The sequence below is a fragment of the Apteryx rowi genome, unplaced genomic scaffold (genome assembly GCF_003343035.1).
Source record: "Apteryx rowi isolate R43461 unplaced genomic scaffold, aptRow1 scaffold_186, whole genome shotgun sequence".
Lineage (NCBI taxonomy): Eukaryota > Metazoa > Chordata > Aves > Apterygiformes > Apterygidae > Apteryx > Apteryx rowi.
Window position 1 is genome coordinate 1,552,111 of NW_020448152.1, and position 17,106 is coordinate 1,569,216.

Genomic DNA, 17,106 nt, shown 5'->3' on the forward strand with positions numbered 1-17,106 from the left:
AATAAGTATTAAAAAATAGCCAGAGCTTTGAAAGGCATATAAATCCTCCAGCTTTGGACTGGGAAGAACTTTGCCCTTTTGGAGGTTAAACGAAAATCTGCTGTGTGCTGCACTGTTGCTTCCTTGCAAACTGGCACTGGCCAGTTACACCCTGGGGAACAACTGGGAGTAGAACTGGTAACAGCTGGTAACTGCAGTAGTAACTGTATTATAACTGATAGTATGTTAGTAGCATTACTAAAACCAGGCATTTTGCCATATGATATATAGATAAAAATATCTAAAATTTCCATATTTATTGCACTATTAAAGACCAGATTTAGGCCAGCGCAGTCTGATTTTCCAGCAATACTCTTTCCCTCAGTCTGTGTGCGCAGACCAGCCTCATCTGCTTGAGGGGAATAAACGAGGAGGTGAATTATGTGAGATGTCTAAAACATTCTCTGTGTTCATTTCTCCACTACAAGGGAAGAAGGGGAAAATGACTGAAAAAATGAAACTATTCAATGCCCCAGTTTATTATGTACTCTCAGTGTTGTCTAATCTCTTCCAACTCCTGCTCCACAATGTGGTCTGTCTGCAGCAGTTGGCAGACACAACAGCACAACAGGCATTACGCAGTCTTGCTATCTAGAGAGAAATCTTGCTCTGTGGTCTGATATTTGTGCACTTCTCCTGCACTCCTCCAACATGAAATATATTATAGTATTCTCTGGTTTTTGCTTCTCTGCGCAAAATCTAATGATACACTCCCCCAGTGTTTATCTACATTGTATATATTGTATATATCTACAGTGTATTCCTATTTTACATACATATAGTGTATGTAAATATATATATACACACACATTATTCGGGAACTGTGATTTACCACTGATGAGTTCTCAGTTCTTTGCAAACCATCACAATAGACAAAGAAAGCATGTGAAAGAAATGGAGAAAAACCTACATATATAGTAGGTGCACCAGCTTAATAATTTAAGAGCTTCTTGAACAGACCTGTGGGTGGAAAAGGTTAACATGGAAGTGTACTAAATGCAATTAAAAACTTATTTAACAAAGATTTTTAAAAGTTCCCTTGACAAAAAAGCATTCTTACTTATACACTGAACTGAAAGTCCAGCTCTTATAATCCCCTCCATGAGTGTCTAGTGATCTTGTCTACGTATTTAGTGACTTTGTACTTCATACATCATTAATGTACTGAAATATGTTAGCTAAGCAATAAATCTCCTCAAAGAGGGATTACTGTAATCAGCCAAAGGAGAATCCTTAAAGAAGTTTTGCACTCTTCCTGTAAATTTAAACTAAACAGTTACTACGTTGCAAACTGCTGCACTGTTTGCTCTTTAAACTGAATGGCAGAAGGATAGTTCTAAGTCAAAAATGACTGAGGTATAGAAAGCAGAACTACTGAATGGTACTTAGGACTACGCTCTTGTTAATACAAGTTTATTAGAGCATAGAGGACAAGACTTTTCAGTGTTTTCCAAAAAAACCGGCTGGTACTTATGAGCTATATTTATCCCATTGCAGTTATTCACATTCAGTGCTGAGAGATATGAGGGGTAAAGACATAGTTCCATGCCAAATCAGCATCAAAGGTATTTCTGTCTGCAAATTTAGCTCTAGAACATACTGGAAAAATAACATACAATGGAATGTAAGTTCTTTCACAGTAATTACTATCAAATAGCATCACTGCATTAGGAAAATCTCTTTCATCTTTGAAACCTTATAGTAGCCAATAGTGAAGACAGAGTAACCAAAGGTACAAGCAAAGAGTTTCTGCACAGCCACAACTCCAACACCAAGCATAGGAAAGATATCTTGCATGTAGAATTTTCAAGTATGTTTCTTTCTCCAGAAAAAAGAAGCAATCCCAAAGCAGAAAAACAACAGTAACATCTGTTCCTTCACTCAGCTTCCTGAATAAGAATAGTCCTAATATGGTATTCTCTACTCTCTCTCCTGGCGGCTCAGGTAAGCCCAAATTACCTCGCTCTTTCCACACCGCCACAATACTAGAAGACCCATGTTCATTTTTGGATGTCTTTTGTTGGTTTATAACAAGATGTCTTTGAACTAAAACTTCCAAAGCTAATTCTGAAAAATGATGATAGCAACAATTCATTACAAGCAGCACTACATGTGCTGAAAAGCGCCCATAAAGTTAGTTGCGACTTCCATATTCATCTGCTTTTCACAGCCTTGTACATAAAACCTGCTGAACCTATGTTGTTTTATCTCTACTTTACCCAGCATATGGGGTGAAAACACAGTACTGCTAGCAGCTGAAATCACCACCTTTATTTCATAAGGTATAAGTATGAAATCACAGAGGAAGAGGAGAAGGTAGCTTTATAGATAAAATTACTAGGCTTTGGTGGAGATAATTTACTGTGTCTATAAGGACTGCCTATCTCAGCATGTCCACATATAATTGCTTATAAACAACAACAATGCATCACTGTTTTCTTCCATAGAGCAAAACATGAGCATTACTAATCTCTTTTCCTCTCCTTGAAAGAATGCTAAGAAAGTAAGAAGAGTCTGAAACCTTAGAAGAAATTATTTTTTTCTAGTTTATATTATTTATATATCCCTTGACGTTAGGTCAATTCCAGTATACCATCTCATTTATATTGTTATGTCTTAACTCTCCCTTTGCTTTGGGCTGTTTCAACAAATCATCTCGCTCTACTCTCAAAAGTCTCTAAGCTAGGATAGACACCATCATTTATTGAATTATATGTATTGCCCACCATACTGGCATAGGGACAAAATAAGAACAATTACAACCTGCAAAATTTACTAAAACTGAAATATTCTGTCACTTTGATGCAATGACAGCTTTAGCTAACAAATTACCTGGCCAAACAGGTCATGCATTACTTTCTTCTAGCTCATTCATGCTAACATATGGCTCTGTGCCACAGGGAACAACTTCCAGATGCATACTATTACTTACATAAAAACACACACACAGCTTTAAATGATGAATTTATACATAACTGGGAGCAAGAAATTTTTGTTGCTGTTGTGCTATTGAGGGTCATAGTTTCTTCATGGCTAGGACATACTGTGAGTTATATAAAAATGTAATTGTTATTGTATGTCCTGACTGATAGATTTTTATATCAGATATACTTCTCTTTACACTGAGATCTCCAGAACATGGGACCTTCAAGCTCACAGATCTTAATTCCTACAGTAACCTGTGCACATGTGAACACATTCAAGTAGAAATAGCAGGGAATGGTTAGACACACACCATTCACATTTTATGAATAGCTGTCATTTTTAGAATTTTCAGCTTCCCAGTATATAAAATGATTCATTTATTTGTATCTAAAATCTGACTAAATAGGGTACTAATGACAGAAATATATCCATAGATCCTGAAAAAAAGCCATTGCTAAGAAATCCCTCAATACCTCATCTCCTTTGGTGAACTGTGGTGCAAAGTGTCATGACCTCACCAATTTGGGTGGTGCAGTGTTACTCACCAGACAGAGCCTCTGTGGCACCCTGCTCTCATCTGGCTATCCTGCTGCTTCTCTCCCAGCTAGCTCCACGCTGTAGTGTGCAGGCAATCTCGCACAAGTCCTACAAAGAGCAAATTTGTTTAGTTTGGTGAAAAAGAGGTTAAAGGGAATTCTAATAACTGCCTACAACTACTTGAAAGGGAGTTACGAAAACAACACAGCCAAACTCTCCTCAGTCGTGACAAACGATACAGCAAGGGCAATCACCACAGATTGCAGCTTTGAAGGTTCAGATCAGACATTAGGAGAAGCTTCTTTACCAGGAAGATGGTCTAGCACTGAAACAGTTTACCAGAGAAGTGGTGGGATTTCCACCCTTGAAGGATTTAAACACTTAGCTAGACAAGCTTACCTGAGCCTCCCAGCCAACATTTCCCCCATTTTATCATTCCTCAGATGAAAGTGAATCTCAGATCACCATGAAGCAAAAGAAAAAAATAGGCAAAAGAACTACAGTTAGAAAATATTAAGTTTAATGGAGATAATCATAACTATTGTCTTGAAAAGTTCATAAAATTCTTCACAGACAGGCTGATTAAACTTCATAACAAGTCCGTGTGGCAGGTAGGTATAAATTCCATTTCATAGATAAGAAATGATGTGATCAGCTAAGCATTATAAGAAGAGCAAAGCTAGAACAGGTTCTGCAGTCTTGAGCTTGTGTTCTAGCCAACAGAATAATTTATCTCAAGGGTAGAAAATCAGTGTCCAAAACTCTTTGCAGCATTCAGTGAGCTCATACCAAAAGAAGGTGTTTGGTTACCTGTACAACCTCAAAAAAAAAGGAAAAATTCTGAATTTGAGGCTTCCAGTCATTGCTGAAAGTACCCTTTTAGCAAGCTTTTAACCTGCAAGAGAGCTTCAAGAGATGCCCATGGACCTTTTGGTTATTCCATAGGCTATCAAGTGAGTTATGTAACTCACATGGAAATAAACTGCAAAACATCATGTAAATTCCTGTTATTCCTTTCCTTCTGAAATATTTTGGATTTTATCTGCCATTAAATCTTTATGAATACACACTAACAAAATGATTTTGTGCAGGAAAAAAATGAGATACAGATTCTCTCACCTTTCTCTTAGTGCTCCTCTTTGAATCTTAGTAGCTATTAGCCACTCAGTTTAAGTGAGAGAGGGAGAACTGGAAGGCTACGTGTTATATGAGAATACGTTTTTCCACACACAGGATTGTAAATAGTGTCCTACATGATGTTTTAACTGTTTTAACAAGATGCTTTAACTGTTTTAATGATGTGGGGAAAAGAACACAACACAGTTTAGAATGAATTCTTAAAGGGAACAGACTTGAAGCTGCTGTGGTTTTGCAAACACAGGCCAGCCCGGCATTCCAGCTGCATCTCGCTCAGTCTGAGGAGCTTACATGCAGCCAGCAAGACATATGTTTCCTTAAAATTGCCAGGAATGCAAAGCAGTGCTAGACAAGTCTAGACTGATTGCAGGATAAATGCATGAAGCAAAGAAGTGGATCCAGCTGTGTGGTGGATGACATTTGCCTGGCAAGGGAACAGTTACAAGTGTTCAAGTTCTGGAATGGGAAGGGGAGAAAGGGGGGAGGGAGGAAGAAACTATTTTCCCCCAAATGCACTTGGTTCCAGAGGAGACTTAACCTCCTGTCAGTGGGGAAGTTCAGCTTAGCTAAATTTGCTCTCATCTTTGTTAGATAAATACATCTCCCTCTTTCTCAACACAAGTATGTGCAGATCAGGTGGAAAAGCCAGACCTGAGTACAGCTACTGCATATGTTATGCAAATCAAACCTACTCAAATATTTCTATTTCTACTAAAAACACCAGATTATCCCCTAACTGTTGCTCTTCCCTTCTCTTGTAGGCATCTCTCTGATGCCCTTTCAGTTATCTAAAACTTATTTGCACAAATCTCACACTTTGCCTTATCTTACTTTCTGAACATCCTAGTCAAACTAGCTTCTTTTAAATTAAGAAAAAAATCTTTAAAAATACAGCTTTAATGGCTTCTACTTAAAATTTTATAATTTTTATACTCCTGCCTTCAACAAAGTCCTGCTCCGTGATCTAAATCCTACCACTGTCCAGTTTGCTTCCAATGATACTGTTCAAATTGCCCGACCAAGTGAATGTCTACAATGAAGGGCAGATGTCAATCCTGGACAATTGGCCAGCCTGGTGGAACATACTTAGGTTCCCTTCTGACTTACAGGTATGTGTTAATGTCCTGTGGAAACAGGGAGTGGGTCAAAAGGAGAAGGGAGGAGGGCTAATGCACCCAGGTCTGGAAGTACAGTACAGACAAACCTAATTGTCTGATTAGTACTTTCCTTCTCAGCTTCAAACCTTCTTCTACTCCTCAGTAGTCTTCTTGCTTGAACTAAACAGTATGTCTCGTTCACACCCTTTATATCAACTAAATTTTTACAGTTTGCTGCCATACTGTAACCTTAACTTTCTTCCCAAAGTTTTTCTTAAAATTAGGGTGCATATGCAGGTCCCACCTATTACAATGCAGTTTCACCTAATTTGTGGTCTATGGGATTCAGGACATGGTGTCAGCACGTTCAAGGTGTGGAGTTACGGACATTTTTTTGTCTTTGGACCAAGACCTGTATGATAACATCTTAGTATTGGCAAATACATACACTCAAAAACCAAGTGTCAGGTCACAATACATTTTATGATTGGCTTAAAAAAGTATAGGTTTCAACACATGAATTTGGGGCTTTTTTTAGGGGACAAATATGTCATATTTTCTTACTTTTTTTGAATATGAGGGTAAAAGGCTTTCTCGTATTCCAATGACAGTCTTTGAGATAAACACTAACTGCCTTGAGACTCCTTGCCAGACTCTTTTCAGTGGTGCCGAGCGACAGGACGCGAGGCAATGGGCACAAACTGAAACACAGACACTTCCATCTTAACATGAGGAAAAACTTTTTCACTGTGAGGGTGACAGAGCACTGGAACAGGTTGCCCCGAGAGGTGGTGGAGTCTCCTTCTCTGGAGATATTCAAAATGCGCCTGGATGCAATCCTGTGCAATGTGCTCTAGGTGACCCTGCTTGAGCAGGGGGGTTGGACTAGATGATCTCCAGAGGTCCCTTCCAACCTCAGTGATTCTGTGATTCTGTGATTCCTAACAATGTTGTAAGAATTACAAAACACTGCTGTCTTCAGATATCCTTATGCACTATTTAGTAGGAGTTAAAATGTAAAATTTGTAAGATTTGTTAATATCTTTAATTTATGCTTTTTAGTAGAATTGCCTGTAATTCACTAAAAACTACTTGGTTCTTATTCATAGCAGGGCTCATGCTGTGCCCTTTTAGTATGATTTCTTGCAACCACTGTGAAAACAATTTCCACTGTGACTAGTTATAGGGAGCACACAGGGCTAGATCCTGTCTGTGGCAACACCCGGTTAAGTCAATTGGATTAACAAGTGCATATCTGAGGGCAGAATTTGGTTCACTGCTGTGTCTGTGTCTCATGCAGCACCCAAGTGCTCCCAGGAAGAGTTAAATGCAGATCCCACTGACTTCAGTGAGCACTAAAATCTACAGAGGCTGAGTTTTCTCCCTTTTCTGTAATGGTTTTCCTGTAAGATTTAGCACAGTGATGATTAAAATACTTACATTTATACTAGACTTCAGTAGGAATATCACTATTCTGGGTTTCTAATAGGCTTAGAAAGAGATAGTGCTTTATATGCATGGATACATATCATAATAATAAACAAAGATGATTAATTTTCAAATGCTGTACAAAATAAGAGCCTTTGTAGTGTGCGCTAGTCCTCAGAATACATTAATCTAAAAATTCTTTGCAGATGATCCAGTTACTGGATTTCAATTTTTATGTGTACTTATTTGGAAGTGTACATGTGTATGTGTGTGCAAATTTGTATGGAGGGAATTGTATCTGCACAGCATGCTTGCCATTTAAGTATTTAAGTGAGAAAGCTACAGGAATGCTGTGGTTTGCTCCATGGGGAGGGCAGCCGAACTATCTTATAAAGGGGGCAGAGTGTAGAGCTGTATATTTAGATGTTTTCTACAGAACAGACTTATACAGAAAAATAATGTCCTCATTGGTGGAGCTGTCTGTTACCCAATTTTGCTGCAAATACGTAAGTCTCCTTACATGTGCGGACACTATTAAGAAATAACAGTGCTAATCAGCTTATTTTACTTTATAGATCAGATGAGAAATGTGATTTATTTATTTCTTACATTCTGAATATTTGATAATAATAATTTGAAATGTGCTGAGAGAAAGCAGTTCTCTTGGGGAGCAGGCAGGTATATTTTCTAATTCACTCTTAGTGATTTGTGAGCAGTTAAAGATTTGTGCTTTTTGGGTGACAGGGTCAGTAAACAAACTGACAAAATTTATTTTTCATCTAAGCAGTACAAGTGGCTACTTTTCAAAATAATGTTTATTGTAGGGCACTTTGACCTAGTTTTGGATTCTGTTTGCACAATGATATCCTAATCCTGTCATCTGAACCACACACTCAATTTCAAACAATGGTAAGTTTTCTGTGGCCAAGTTCATATTACCCCTCTTCTTAATAACAAGATCGTCTCCTGTTTTGTGTCTCTAGCACAGTGACCAGTCAGCAGTTGTTTTCTTACGTATTTTATTTGTAAAGCTAATATGTTTAGAGGGTTGGGTTGCTATTGCAATTGTTTTGGCAGCATGGAAAGCAATGCACAGGTTTATTTGTAATGTAAGAGGTCCTTGACATACTGTACCGTACTTCAGAGACTCCACAATTTATTTTTTATTGCGGCTTATCTTTAGTTTTTGCCAATTGGTTTTCCTTCCTTTTCCAAACAAAGCTAGGGTTGTCAAATCCTAATGCTACAGAATTTTAACAACTAGATCCAGTTACAGATTTCATTTTTAGTTTATCATTGCCTGTACAACTTTTGACTAAATAGAAAAACTCTGCAGATGGGCTAAAGAGAGCTGACCTGCTAGCCAGTAGCATCAAAATATCCTCTTGACTTCAAGGCCCCTAGACTCAATGGATGCTACCATCATCTAGAACCATTTTTTGAAATACTGCTTTGAAAAAGTTGTTCTCTAAGAATGAGATCACTGCACTAGCAAATAGCTTTGTCAGATCCAGTAATAACATTTCCAGGGGCAGTGCTACGGTTTGTCTTGGCATGTTTTTGTCAGAATTTTTAGTGGTTTTCTAAAGTAATTACAACATTATAACAAAAAGAGCATTTTTCAAGAGAACACACAAGAGTGGGGAAGAAAAGGAAGGGTGAGCCCTTCCCTTTCATTTAATGCCATCTCCACAGATTTCCAGGTCTTGCAGATCAGCATGGCAAAGAAAAAGAAAATTGGAATTAATATATCCTATATATGTTTATGTATAAACTATAGAACATAGCTCCCTGACACGCTGTCCTACTTATGCCCAAGTCTTTTGCTTGTTTCAGCAAAGCCTTACTGCAACTACCTAAAGGCATTCATTTTCAGGCACATTTTTGGTGAGGGAGGGTCTCAAGTATCATTGGGTTTGGAGAGCGACAGCAGAATAACAGGCAGTGGAGTAGTGTGCTAACTGAGATGGAAGTGGAGAATGAGAAAGGGAAACATCATATCCCTCATCTAAGGATTTCGTAAGTTTGTCAGAACTCCTTCCAACTGCCCTGCTGTAGGTTCAACAAGCCTAAACAAGGACTCAGTTCTCAAGGAGTTAAGGATTGCTGGGAAGCTGCTGCTCTTATTTAATCTCATCATGTTCCTTTGAGAGGGAACAGGAAATGTTCCCAAAACTGGAGTGGGAAGGGGTATGTGAGTAAGCTTGTTTATAAAGGACACATTAAGGTTTGTACAGGTCTGAGACATGTTACAAGTATACCAGGGCTCTCAGGGATGAAAGCAAAGAGCTCTCTTAGAGCTGCTGTGGGGAGGGTAAAGGGACAAAGTTGTGAGATCCTTGATGTGCTGCAGGGGTTGTAAGGTGACTAATGAAATTACTGAGATGACATTCTAGGTCTCGCATGGCAGCTCCCTTTGTATAGACTTTTAAAGGGCCAAGAGAGAGGAAAAGTCCATTTTCTGCTCGCTGTTGTCTCATTCCTTTCTCCATTCCTCTCCTCATAGAGCCGTCCAAAGATGGAATTATTCTACAGCATATTTCCTAAAGTCTGAAGGCGGAAGAAATCATACTCATCTGGATTTTGAGTTAGCAGAGTTTGATTTTGCTCCTAAAGACATAATACATATTTATGGTAAAAGGAGTGATATTTCTATCTCTCTATCCCTAACTCTGTGTGCATCACATGATAGGGCATGGATGCTTCTTAAGCAAGCAGTTTAAGTAGTCTCAGCTCCAGATTTCCAAACTTTTCAGTGCTGGCAATTTATTGTTATGTTTCACATCACTTTTGAACTCTCCAGGCCCTATTTTACAGAATTTCCTGTAAGAAGTTTTAACTCTAAATAAACAAAATATGAATCTGACCTCAGTATTTCTGCAAAGCTTTTTTGTCTATCAGAACTTATGTTAGAAAAAGGTGACAGGGAATGGAAGGATAAAAGCTGCAGCATAAGAAGCTCTGTGGATGGTAGCACTATGAATTGTAGGTAACATTTTACTGTTTACAGGAAGTGCTAGACAAAGTATTACAACATGACTATTTTTGTGTTTCACCTTTGTGAAGTTCACCTTTCAATTTTTTGTGAGTTCACAAAAAATGTGAGTTCACCTTTCAATTACCTAAATCTGCATGCTAATTTTCCCCATGCTACTGTACCTGGAATACACATTAAGCTTCTTTTATCAGTACTCTTTTAAGAATGCTTTTGAGTTCACTCTAACACCTCCCTATTTGGCAATTATCAACTCTTTGTGTGAAAAAATAATATGGAAAAATACAGTTCAAGCTGGAGTATATTCATTTTCAAACAGCTTTTCTTTGCAGCTAGAAGAAGCAATGACTGTAGTAATTCGGAATCCATCCTGCTGGGGGACAGAAACTAAGAGAAGTCTGACAACCTATGGTCTACTTTTTAGGTAACCACTTTCAAAAATAATATATGGGACAAATTGCAGTGAATGGGCTATTCTCTCACTATTCTACACACAACAGCCATCAGGAAAAAATTCCAAAGGAAAATATCAGAAGTTACAAGCAGGTCTAACTTTTGACATTAGAGGAAAATAGATGACTCCAGCGTCTTATTGGACTTTAATGCACCTAATCTCTTAAGAATTATATAAACCATCTGCTGGTACTCAGAAAACAGGTCCAAGCTTGCTAACTAAGGCCATTATATTCACACCTTCATTCTATTAATCCAGCTGCAAAACTAGAAGTGTCTTACTAAAAACTTTATAATATAAAATCAACCTGAAAGTGACCGAATTTTTTAGGTCATCTTATACATACTCCTTATAGGAACCCATGTGTGTTTGTAGGTATAGTACATGAGCAAATCATCAGGTCTAATAATGGTAATCATCCTATATTCAAACACAAAAAGTGGAATAAGTAGGAAGTAAAATAAAACTAACCAGGAATGGGGGAGACAACTACTGGAAGAGGAAGACCCCACAGCCCCCTAACACCCTGTCCAATTGGTTTAATGATATATTTAAGGATATTATCATCAAAGTGGTGAGATACAGAAGAGAGAAGTGGACTAGGTAACGAGTGGAAAATTGGCTGGATTGCTATGCTCAAAACATTGTGATCAGTGCTGCAATGTCCAAATGGCAGCTTGTTACTTCTGGCATCCCTCATCAGACAATATTAAGACCAATATCATTTCATGTCTTTATTAACAACTTGGATGATGGGACAGACTGTGTACTCAGGACATTCACGGACTACACCAGACTGGAAGAAGTAGTTGTTAAGTTAGTGTCAGGGCTGTTAATCAGAAGGACCTTGAAAGACTGCAAAAATGGACTGAGAGGAGCTTCATGAAGTTCAACAATGTTCAAAAAGTGCAAAGTGCTACACTGTGGATTGAATAATCACAAACAACAATATAGGCTGGGACCAATTGGCTAGAAAGAAGCTTCGCAGAAAAGGACCCGGAAGTCATGGTGGGCAAGCTGAACATTGAATCAGCAGTGTGCCCTTGCAGTGAGGAAGGCTTACCATACCCTGGACTGTGTTAGCAAGACTGTAGCCAGCAGATTAAGGGATATGCTACTCAGCACTTTTTAGGCCAACCTGGGAATACTGTGCCCAGTTTTGGTCCTCCCAGTTCAAGAGAGAGACTGAAAAACTGGAGAGGGCCAAGCAGAGAGCTATCAAGATGATTAGAAGGTTGTAGAATTTAACATACAAAGAAAGCTTGAAGGAATTGAGTTTGTTCAGCCTAGGGAAGAGAAGGCTCAGAGAGGATCTAATCGCACTCTTCCAATACCTATAAGAGAGTTACAGAGAAGATGGAGGTACTTTCTTCACAAGGATGCATGGTGACAGGACAAGAAACAACGGGTACAAGTTGCTTCAGGGGAAATTCTGTCTGGCTATAAGAAAAACAACTCTTCACTGTAAGAACCAACTGTGAGGTTGCCCAGAGAAGTGGTAGAATATCCCTTGTTGGAAATATTCAAGACTCAGCTTGACAGGGCTCTGGATAACCTCATCTAAGGCCCTGCTTTCAACAGAAGGTTGGATGAGATGATCTCCAGAAGTCTCTTCTGACCGAGACTTTTCTATGATTCTGTATGTGCAAACACTTCAAAAACAAATAACGGGTAAAAATGAAAAAGACTAAAAATACTGTTCGTATACATCATTAAAAGTACATTATTGTCTTCCTTTCATTCATTACACTGTCCTTAAATCATCTAGAAAACTTCTCCGTAAACTGTTTGATCAGAAAACCAAAGTTATTTTTAAAGTAAAATAATATCAGCATTTCATTACAATAGAAAACTGATCACTTTAAACTTCTAGTCCCATTTATTTTACTAATGATACGTTATCTCTGAAAAACATTATAGAAGCTAAGAGTCTGAATTTGCACATCTGAGTGCTTAATTAAGGCTTTTATAGCCTTGTGTAAACCCCTATATTGAAATCTGTTACGCCTGCAAGTAGTCTGCTTTTTGTTGTAAGAACAGAGTTTTGGGGTTTTCAGCTTTCAAATCTCATTTCCTGTCCAGTGCCAATGAGCAAGCTCAAGGCTTCAATTTTAAGTCTTGCTTACAGAATACAGACATCTGTACCATTCTGCCTAGCAGATTAACAACCACTTATATTGGCAGCACAGCTTACATACTTTTGGTTTGTTCCAAAGAAATGATGAGGACCAAACTCCACTGAAATTTCTCAGTAAATAACAACTTTTGAGAACACTTTGATATAATGTATGTTCTGAACTAAACAGTAATGCTTGAAAGAAGATAGTATTTATATTAATACTTCTGTTTGAACAATGATTTCTCTATTTAACTGCATTTCATTGTGGAACTTCATTGTTATTCCCTGTTTCTACATATCTGTGAATGATGGATCATTTAAAAGCTCTGACTGAAATTCTCCAAAACTTGGATAGTCATATTCTTTTAAATTTGTATGGGTACAGAACACGGGGCTGTGGGGTTTACTGCCCATGCGCACGCACACACAGTGCAAGCAGCTTTTTAAATTTTACCTTTAAGTTACATACATGACACAATACTTTAAAATGTATCTGTTGCTTTCATGTCTTCAACCAGGGCCTTCCTTCAGCAGAAACTCTCAATTATTCAAACTTAGTGGTGGTTTTATGGTGTACGTCAGTCTCCATTACAATCTAATTGAAGTCTCAGACACATTCTCTTGCATACAAGCCTATATTTGAATGGTTTCATTGATGAAAACAAAACTCTTACTTTCTGCATTAGCTCATTACGATTACTTGTAACTACATATCTAAATACAAATATTGCCAGTAAATGTGGTCTTTTTGAAAAGTAAGCATTAAAAGGGTCTGTTAGTGTTGTATACTCTGAATATAATGATCTGGATGATGCTTACACAGATTCTTGAAGAAAAATACAGTGTCAGTTTTGTTACTATGCTAAAAGTTTTGCATTGGCATGTCTTGACAAACTAACAGACTGGCATTACAAATTTGCCTATAGAGGATGTTTCCATTACATCTTATTTGAAGTTCTGGCATGACCAAAAGGCCATGCCAAAGGCCATGAAAGGCTCTGCCTAGCCTTTCTAGGCAGAGATATTTTTAACAGAGTATGTTTAAGACTGAGACAAGTAATTACTCAATTACCCTTTCTATCAGCAGCTCCGTTAGTCTGAAGGCCTCTTTTTCTTGGAGTTACTGGCAATCATGGGGTTCCTTTCTTGCAGATTCCCTCCTACTCCTGTTCAGGTAAATTCAAATATCTTGTTAGTCTGTGTTTTTTACTTACAACCTCTACTGCAGAGCAGGAAGCATGCCCTGATTCCCTTTTGCTATCCAGATACTGAACTTGTTTACTAATTTCACCAGATACATGAATAGGCATAAATATAATCATGAAACATATAAAAGAAAATCTTTGCATTCCACTCCTTCTCTCACAAATTAATGAGAGCAACACTTACACCATTGTCCCATTCTACATATGTGCATTTTGTCTGCAAGCTGTTTCACATCAAATTTTCAACATTCAACACACACACACACATATTCCAGTAAGACCAACATCTAAGATCAACATTTTCCATTATACAGTCTCTCTTGGTCATCACGGCTGCTCAGCCTGTGCTTTCAGACTCTACTTCCTAAAGCTCCTCAAGTATTAAAGGGAATTACAACTACTGGAAAGAAGTCTTATCTCAAATATACAGGCAAATTGTGTCTGTTGATGCACACTATAATAGCTGGTAGTGGGCAGTGGGAGAGATATGTCTGTTCATTTCTGAATTCCATCTGGTTTTAAAGATGCAGTTTATGACAAAACAAGCGAAAAACTGTCATGAAACGGTTGTCTTGTTTGCCCACCGTGAATTCTGTTATCAGCAACTTTGCTTTTAAGTAGATTATCTTTTCACATAAACTTGCTAAGGTAGAAGGAGGTACTTGGATATGCCACCTCTTTCCTTCTCACGGTCATCCTTCAGGCAAATGAGTCAAGGAGGAAGCATGAAAAAGGTACCACCTGCTTCAGCATCACTTCTAGACACTTAGCACTGCATTAAAAAAACACTCAAAGCACATCAGTCCAACATAAGCCTGGAGAGCAAAGCCTGGATAGTTTGTTTCTGGTGAAAGCCTGAAGTCACCTGGCACTGTGTCCATTTTGCTTTAAAAATATTTAGCTTCTAGTTAATAAAATATGGATGACAACTATACAACAACTAAAAACACACGCAAGAAAAAGTGAGGAAAAAGAAAGGAGAAGGATATTCTTGCCAGCAAATGTTATAGTGTTTTCTTATAGTGACAGTATTATAGAGTTTACTAGCAAGCAATGCCTTTAATGCAATACATGATGAAGGAGAACAGTCTAATTTTCCTCTTCCCAGTCATGCAAGTTGTAAGCAAAAAGTCTTTTGTTTAAAAAACAGTGTTCTGTTTAATAACACAATTCCACTGGCATACTTAGCTATGTATGAAGGGTATGTTGTAAGTGACTTCAGTTCTAATGCTTTGGCCCAGCGGAAGTTGGGCTGCTTATGCTTCTAAGAGTTGGCTCAGCCTGAGGTACACTTTCTTTCCTGAAATCCCTTGGAATTGACAAGCAGAGCTGCTTATTTCACTGATACTCCCAAATTTCCTCTTCTTTTTGCTTCTGCTCCTTCAGCCCCAAAACTATAAGCATCTCCCTTTAGAGCCACTTTGTATTCCTTTTCCAGTCTAACAGCAAGACAATCGCTAAAAAAAATCCAGTGTACAAAGGAAGCAGCCACTTAGAGGTCTTTGCCAATCCCTCCTACCAAAAAACTTGGAATATACGATGGTATAGAAATCTAAAGTTCTAGTGCACAGGTGGGACTGTTTATTGCACTGGATATTTTTGTGTATGATTTTGATACAATTTATGAACACAAGATTTTTCTGATATATTCAAGAGTTGTAAGAATTAAGGCTCGTGTCAATCTGAGTGAAAATGCCACAGTAAGAGAGATTACTGTGTCAGAAGGTCATTTACTCCAGTCACATTGTTTGTGACGTTTGACGGAGTTGGTGGTGCTCAGACTGCAGAAGCAGCTCTTTCATGGTGCTTCTACACTTTTGCTTTTTAGCGACACGAGATTCCTAATAGCTGTACTGACTTCTGTAGAATAGAGATGCTGTTGCAGGAATTCACTACATATTTCTTCTAGAAAAGATAATCTCTGGGACAGGGAAACACTGTCCATGAGTTTGTACACTCAGTCTTAATCCAAAAGGTCCTGATCTAGATTTTTAGGTAACATTCAATACAAATGTTAAAAAAATAATTTTTGGAGGATTGTAACAGAACGCACAGAAATATAAAATAGATAGCTTGAAAGGAGAAAAAGTTGTACTAGAATAGCCTAATTTCCTAGCCAACTTTAAGTAAGGATAATTTTGAACGGTAAATGAGACCTTTTAGCCCTTTGAAGAAGCTAACAGGCTGTACCGACACTAAAAACTGCCCGACAACCAAAAAGTTGAATTAAGGTCTTCATTCCGTTTGTAAGCAGTGGTAAAGATCGCGCCACGCAGCTGGTAATAGCCGTTATCTGCTTCGGCATGTGTTGCAAGCCGGAGGAGGACGCCGCCTATCACCGCCTCTTGCTAGCAGGGACAGCAGTTAACCAAATCACCAAATCTCTTCAGCAAAAAGGAAACTTGTGAGGTTTGAGCAGGTATCAGCGGGGGCTCACCTGAAGCGCCTGGGAGGTGGCTTTCTACACACAGTTTTTCTTAGCTCTTCATATACAAGTTTTTTTGTTTTGTTTTTTTCGTTACGGAGGAAGAGAAATAAAAGGGCTCCGGTGCGCTCAGGTGCCGGGCGGCCGCTCCCGTGACGGGGGCCGCGCCCTGCCCTAACGGCCGGCGCCGGCGGGCCGGAGCCGTTACACGGTGTCCGCGAGGCAGCGGGCGCCCCGTTCCCGTCGCGAACGGCTCCCCAGCGGGCCGGGAACACCCGGGCCCGGCCCGGCCCGCTGGGGACGGCATTACACAGCGGCCCGGGGAGGCCCCGCGCAGCTGCCAGCGGGGGGGGGGTTTGCCATCTTCCGGCCGCTTTAAAGACGCACGGATGGAAGAAAAAAGTGGAAATGGCGCCTTTCCTCAGCCGCCCCGCCCGCCTCGCCCCCCTCCACGGCGGCAGCTCCCGGGCGCCCCGCCGCAGGGCCGCGCTTTGCGCCGCCGCCGGGGCTGGGGACCCCTCGCACTCCGCGGGTGCCTTGGGGGGTCCTGCCCCACGGAGGGCTCCTGCGGGGGCGCCCCCCGCTCACGGCTGCCGCGAGAAGCCGCGCAGGCATCGTCTCGTCCCGTCCCTCCTGCTCCAGCCCCCGCCCCGGCTGGCGGGACACCGCTGCGGAGCTATCGCGGGCGGCCCCGTTCCGCCGCCTGACGAGAATCCGGCCTCGGGGCCGCTCCCCGGCCCACTCG